Below are 7299 nucleotides of genomic sequence, written 5' to 3' on the forward strand. Positions count from 1 at the left end.
GGTCTATTAAGGAGCAGGGAAGATCTTCACATTCCCATTCCCATTAATTACATGGGCCTGGAGTCAGAAAGACTTAGATTCAAATCTAGCCTCAGACACTTCCTAGCTGTGTGACCCTGGTCAAGTCACTTAAACTCTCTCAGGCTCAGTTTCTTCATCTATAAAATAGAATAACAGTAGTACCTACCTCAAAGGGTTTTTGCAAGAATCAAATGAAATAATCGCAAAGTCCTTATTAGCATGGTATCTGGCACATAGCAAGCTCTATTTAGATGTTAGCTTTTATTATTCTAGTTTGTCAGTATTTTAGAGGGCCCTGACTCTCATGCAGTGTATCATTTAGCTTTTGTCATCTGCAAATCTGTGTCTTTATCTGAGCTATAACAGTACTATATAAACCACTACAATGCTTCAGATATATTTGTGGAGCATTGTTTTTATGCAGGAGGGGGCAAAATGTTTTTTTGTAAGGACTTTTGCAACTCTAAAGATGAGGGCTGTTTGTTTTATTAATAATAAGAAGAGGAGTTGGTCTTGTGATTTCACTGGTACAGGGAACTAACTCTTGGGTAAATAAACTCCCTTTACCAATAATACACATCATCTATAATTTATAGTCTTAGGTTTGCCTGGGATGCTAAGAAACTAACTGACTTGCTCAGGATCACACAGCCAATACGTGTCAGAGGAGAGACTTGAACCCAGAACTTCCTAACTTTGAGGCTGGTGCTCTCTCTCTCTACCATGCCAGGAGTTCTCCTCTTTTTGTGTAAATCTTGAACCCCTTTGGCAATCTGGTGAAGCCTGCGGACCCCTCCTCAGAATAATGTTTTTAAATGCATAAAATAAAATACATAAGATTACAAAGGAAGCTAATGATATTGAAGCACAGTTATCAAACCATTTGAAAACCAAGTTCAGACTCCCTAATTCTAGAAGACCTGCCATACTTCCTCTTATTATTAATAGTGATATAATAGGCATCTCTGTCTCACTAATAGCTAGATTTCCTTTCAGGTCAGCAGAGGGAAAAAAGGCGTTTTATTTCTGTATGTCTTGTGAGTCAGCTACGGATAAGTTTCTTGTGTGTTTTATACAAAACCTGGCAGCGATGTTTGACTGCTTCCCTGAAATCTTCAGTAACCTAGCAGTCAAATGAGGTACCTAACTTTGTTCACCACTAGATGTCAGGATAATCCACTTGAAATTTTATGTGTGTATGCATGTATATGTATATGTATATGTATACACACACACACACACACACACATATATATACCTATACACACAAACACAAGATTCACAAATTCATAAATCTGGGTCACTGACAGCTTTTGCTCAGTTCTGTGTTTTCCCCACAGCATGCAGTGCAAACATAGTCACAAAATGATACTTTTGAATATTCCCATTTGCTGGTCATCTGGCATTTGCTAGACTCAAAATAGGACTGATGGTCACCTTAGGAAGAGGAAGTGGACATAATAATATCAACACTTCCCTTCTCTGTATCTCCTGAACTCCCTTTTGCTTTCTTCTGTATTTTAAACTTTTTCTATGGTGCCTTCTTCATCTTTCTCCTCCATGTCCTTCTTTTTCTCCCTCCTTGACAATGAGAGTTTATTAAATGACCACTATGGGTCAGACATTGTGATGAGGTGCCAAGGATACAAAGACAAAAACTAAATAGTCCCTGCCCTCAAGAAACTCACATTCTTCTGCATTAATAAATACCTTAAAGAAAAGCAGCATGGCAGATGGATAGAGAGCCGGCCTTGGAGTCAGGGAGATTGGGGTGCAAGCCCTCCTTCTGATTCACACTGTAGATGACCATGGAGAAATTTATTAACCCTATAACTGAACATTTTTAAGTAGAGGATGGAACACTATTTGTTGGGAATGTTGTAAAGAGGATTACTGCTCTGGTATGAGTAAGACTGTTATCTTTGGAGGCCCCTTTCAATTCTTGTTGTTGTTTAGTTGTATCCTACCCTTCATGACCTTGTGGACCATAGCACACCATTACCATTGTCCATAGAGTTTTCTTGGCAACAATACTGGAATGGCTTGCCATTTTCTTCTCCAGGGTATTAAGGCAAATAGAGGGTAAGTGACTTGCCCAGGGTCACACAAGTAATAAATGTCCGAGGCCGAATTTGAACTCGGGTTTTCCTGACTCCAGGTGATTCCAGGCCTGGAGTTCTATACATTGAGCCATTAGCTGCTGCCAACTCTGAGCTTCTGTAATTCCCTGAATTACAGAAATTCTCTGAATGGGGTGAGGGATAAGGGCTGGAGACTAAAAGTTAGGATACTGACTGAGAGGTGATTGCAGTAGTTTAGGAAAGAAGTAAAAGTAAACAAATGAAAGAATAAATTTTTAAAAATTTATTAAGTGCTTACTATGTGTATACTATGGTGCTGAATGCCGGGATACAAATAGAATGGCTAGACAGTACTTGTTCTCAAGAAGTTCATATCCTAATGAAGGCTGATAAGACCCTGGGTCAGTTTGATGGTAAATTGTGAACAGATTGCAGGGATAGGTTGTACCCTTGTACATACAGCCTTGGACATAGACAAGATCTGTTTGTAAAGTAAATTGTGTGTGTGTGTGTGTGTGTGTATTACTTGTGGGATAGTTTTTTTGTATGCTGTTTGCTTATTACCCTTACCATATCAGACTGGATCTTTTCTCTCTTCTTTATAATAATGTGGTCAGTTTGGGACTTTCCTGGAATTTCCAGTGAGTAGGAACTAGAATTAGAGCAGCTAGGTAGCACAGTGGATAGAGCGTTGGACCTGGAAGCAGGAAGCCCTGAGTTCAAGTCCAGCTTTAAGACACAGACTGTGTGACTCTGGAAAAGTCACTTAAACTCTGCTTCAATTTCCTCAACTATAAAATGGAGATAATAATAGCACGACCTTCAAGAGTTATTGCAAGGATAAAATGAGATGAGATTTGTAAAGCACTTAGCACAGTGCCTAGCACATCATGGTGCTTAATAAATGCTTATTCCATGCTCCTCATCCCACTTTTTGGGGTTATTTGAGAAAATGGCTGTCAAGACCATACCATAGTTTTATCCTAGAGCAGGATCAAATGAGATAACAATTTGTAAAACACACCACAGTGTGTGGTATGTAGCACTATCTAAGTGTTTCTTTTTCTTCTTCTTTCTTCTATATTCCTTCTTATTTCTCTTTCTTTTCTTTCATCTCCTCCTTCTGCTCCCCTTTCTTTTACTGTACATAGTAGCACCCTTCTCAGCTGCATGTAAATCCATGGTACTACTGGGGTATTATCTATTCAAATCCATAGCTTGTAAACTCCACTAATACTTCTTTTACAGTATCCAACCAGATGACCATGTGTTTGAAGTCAGTAATGGAGAACTTAATCAGATATCAAATGCTCTCTGCACGCATTCACAAATGACTTGTACTCATGCCTTCCTTGACTTCCAGGAAGTTAAGTTATCTTCCCAGTTCCTCCACATAGCAGTAGTGGCATACATATGTAAGTAGCAGCACAAAGGATCCAGAGTTCAGGACACAGCTGCCAATTTCTTCCTGTCTCTTCCCTGCAAGCCTTTGTACTTTTCCAACCCTGAGTCTAATCCAGGCTTCTCCTATTGTTTGTCAAAGCTTCCTGTGCTTGGAGGTTTCTTATACCTTGAACTCATCCACAGACTTTCAGGAGATAAGAGTATCAGTGCAAATATATACTATTGTTTTCAGTGTAGTTTCCTCTTTATCTGCATTTTAATTCAGCTCAAATCTTAGCACTGTACAAAGCACTCATCAAAAGTTCTTGCTGTGTAATGAGGACATTGTTAGGTGATACAGTTCCAATCATCAGGAGCCTAGTCTACATGTAGTGAATTAGCAAACAAAACATGTAGAAAAAAGGAGAGATCATGCACATTCCTTCACCTCAACCCTTTCCTGTTGTAAGTTCCGACATATTTTTTTCCTGTGTCGGGACAGGATGTGCAAGTATGGGATCACTGAGACAAGGGAAATGGGTTTTAGACTTTTAGGTAGGTTTTCCTCCTGATCAGAATTGTTTCTTTTCATGTCTTCAGAATTTCTTTTCTTGAGAGTTCCCCATCTCTACTGGTCTGACTTACCCTGTAGTATTTTCCATGGCCATGGGATCCTATCTATCTTTTCACAGAACACTTTGAAATTTGCTCTCCCTAAATCTAGGATAAAAGAGAAAACATTTTTTCCTTTGTTTTGTTTTTTTTCTTCTCAGTAACCCGTTCTAAGATGGAGGGGTCATTTTTCTCCTAGAGTTCCCATAATTTTAAACTCTGTAAACCATTTCTCCTTATTACTGCAAATTAAATCCAAAAGTTCCCTTCATTGGTTCCTCTACCCTTTGATGGATGGGATTATCATCCATCTCCTGCCTCCTTACCTCCTTTTGGCTTGCCTGGAAAACATGCCCCTCTCACCTTCCCTCTGCGAATCTTTGCCTTCCTTCAAGGTTCAACTCTGGTTTCAACTCCTATGATTTCCCAAGCCCTGCTTCAGTTTTCCTTCTGTATATGTAGATTGTGTTCCCTCAGTAGAATGTAAATTCCTTAAGGGTAGAGAGTATTTTAGTTTTATTCTTTGTGTCCTCAATCCCTAGCAGAGTACTTATTGAATTGAACTATTTGAAGTATAGAAACATAAGAAGAATTGAGGATTATGACTTTTTAATGATAAAAAAAATCAAAACCACTTGAAGAGCTCAAACCACCTACCATTAATAATCAGCTACTTTCTTTGAAGGAAATCATGTTTATATAAACAAAGACCTTGGTTATACAGAATTAATCACTATGTTATAAAGGATTGATTGTAACACAAAGAATTAGATCTGGATCATCTACTATGATATAAAATAACTTTATTTAAAAAACTATTCCTTTAAAAAACCATTTTCCTTTTTTAGATAAGGAAAATGAGGCCAAAAGAGGTATGAAGACTTGCCCTGGGTCACACAGGGTTTGGGCCCCTCCAAGAACAGCCCTCTCTCCACTAGCTCAGCTGCCTTTCTCCTGTTATCTTGTTTGGGTTTTTTTGGCCCCCTTCCTTTCTCCTTCCTTTGACTATTTTATCTATTAACATTTAACCTATGCACAAAACATTTCACAAGATACACTCCAGTTCTTATCCTCTGTTTAATTCAGGACAAAACTCCTTTTCTAGACTTTGTACCTTTGCCCAGAGTCCAGCGGAGGGGGCATGCAAAGTGTGTGTGACATGTGTGCATGCAAATATCTTAGACATTTTGGGTGACCCTGGCCAAAGCATTTAATCTTTCTCAGCTTCAGTTTCTTCAGCTGTGAAATGGGGATAGTAATAGTCCTTCCCTCACAGTGTTGTTATAAGGACCAGGAAAACTAATATATTTGAAAAGTGCTTTGCAAACTTTAAAGCACTATATGTTCACTTTTTTATATGTTTATTAGATTATTTTGTTGATCACTGTTCATTTTATAATGGGGAAAAAAAAACCCTTTGAAATCAAATAAAATTTGCTGCCAAGTACCAGTTCCTCCCCTCAATTTTTCTCTAACTGACATTAAACCCTAACCCAGAGCTGTAGTTGCAATTAAGGCTCACGTATTGGGTTATCCACAATTTGAGGACCCTTCTTTGGAGTATTCTTCTATGTTGGAATTAGGGGCCAGAGCACAGGTCTGAGCACTCAGGAGCTGAGAGTGAGAGTCAGTGCCTAACCCAATGGTGTTTCCTATGTTGGCCATTAGCCACTTGTGATAAACTAAAAGTATTATGGTATGATGGGAAAAGCACTGAATTTGAATGGTAATAATAATAATAATAATTAGCATTATATGATGCTTTTAGGTTTGCAAAGCACTTTAATCTTGTCTCATTTGATCCTCACAACAACCTTAGGAGGTAGGTGCAATTATTATCCCCATATTGAAGAAACTGAAACAGATAGAGGTGAAGTGACTTGGCCAAAAGTTAAATAACCAGTAAATATTCGAAACTGGATTCGAAACCAGTGGTATATCTACTGTTTAGCCCAAATTTGAATCCCGGTACTGCTTTTTACTACTTGTATGACTGTGGGCAAGTCCACTTTTCTTCTCTGAGCATAAGCTCCCTCATACCTAAAATGAAGGGGTTGAAGTCAATCCCAAAAGACGCATGATGGAGAGAAAAACGTGCATCCAGAGAAAGAACTAGAAAGAACTAAATTTATATCCAGGTGGAAGCAAAATACCTGATCTTTTTTCGTTCTCTTATTTGATTTTATGTCCTCTTTACCATTTTTCATTCCAGCTGGTACAATCCATCCTTATAACCTGACCATTGTATAATGTGAAAGTATTTACAGATCCTATACTTGATTATAAGATGCCATGGGGGGGGGAGGGGAAGGAGGGGGACAAAATGTGAAATTCAAGGAATTGTGGAATTGAATCCTGTAAACTAAAAGGAAACAAACAAATTAATAAATTAAAAATTGAATTAAAAAAACTAAATAAAATTAAGGGGTTGGATTTCAGTAGTATGCTGGCTTTAGCTCATACAAGCTTGTGAGAGTTGATTGTTAAATTTTCCATGTGAACTTGGAAATCAGCAAACACTACAAATCAGGGCTTAATTCTTTGTTTTGTTGACTGTCTAAATTTTAAAAAGTTATAGAGAAAATGTTAACGTATGTTAAACTTAAAAGTATGTGCTACATACATTCTTCACCCCAAACTCTAAGAACCAGTTATTAAACATTTATAAATATACCCCTAGTGTTGATCTCTAAGGTTCCTTCTTAGTTCTCAATCCTAATCCTGTGATGGCAGAACTGTAGCTCAGTGTTGATGTGGAATAGCTAAGAATCAGAGATGTCATTTGCATGAATGTCACCAGCTCAACCCACAAATCATCAAAACCATACTTCAATGCTGAATCGTCTAGTAAGTGGACTTTCCTTGAACTCTAAGTCTGACATTTCATCCCATCAGTGGTTGCTAATAGGGTGAGCTAACTGCCAAAGAAAGCAAGGAATATAGATCCTTTTAGAAACCGCTGGCCTAAGCCATCATCATTTAGCTCACACAATGAAGCAGAACTCATAGGTGATACAGTAAATAGGGCACGGGCCCTGGAGTCAGGAGGACCTGAGTTCAAATATGGCCTCAAACACTTAACACAAAAACTAGCCATGTGACCTTGGGCAAGTCATTAAACCCCAATTGCCCTCCCCCCCAAAAAAAACAGAACTGGGTCCTGAATAGGCATTTACTTAAGATTTATTGATTGGATGATTGA

Source organism: Petaurus breviceps, unplaced genomic scaffold (genome assembly GCF_028583685.1).
Source record: "Petaurus breviceps papuanus isolate PSGF00001 unplaced genomic scaffold, PetGlider_PUasm1.0 77, whole genome shotgun sequence".
In the NCBI taxonomy this organism is placed as follows: domain Eukaryota; kingdom Metazoa; phylum Chordata; class Mammalia; order Diprotodontia; family Petauridae; genus Petaurus; species Petaurus breviceps.